Raw genomic sequence first — 563 nt, forward strand, 5'->3', positions numbered from 1 at the left:
ATGTATTTGTACACATATATATATATATATATATATGTTTACATATACATGTATGTATATGTGTGCATAAATATATATGTGAACATGTATGTATGTATATATATGTACGTTTACACACATACACATATATACATATATATGTACTCAAATATAACACACAAATTCACTCATACACACACACACATATATCTTATATGCATGTGTGTATGTGCATGACTGTATATGTGTGTAAGTGTGTATGTGTGAGTGTGTGTTGTGTTATAATTTATCTATTTGGCTTTGGAGGAAAGAAAACTATCTAACAAACAAAAAAAAACACAAAGAAAATGAGATATGTAATAAAAATTGAAGTTATGAGTTGTGTATTTTATCACTGATTTCTAATTATTTAATGAACTATTCTTTCATTTCACTAATGATGCTTTGCATTAATTTAATATTTATTATGCTCAGTTGAAATATTTCATTGATATTACATGTACATTACATGCATACATTTATATTTACATATGTTTACACGTGTGCATCAGTATATATATATATATATATATATATATATATAT

The sequence above is a fragment of the Octopus bimaculoides genome, chromosome 10, assembly GCF_001194135.2.
Source record: "Octopus bimaculoides isolate UCB-OBI-ISO-001 chromosome 10, ASM119413v2, whole genome shotgun sequence".
Lineage (NCBI taxonomy): Eukaryota > Metazoa > Mollusca > Cephalopoda > Octopoda > Octopodidae > Octopus > Octopus bimaculoides.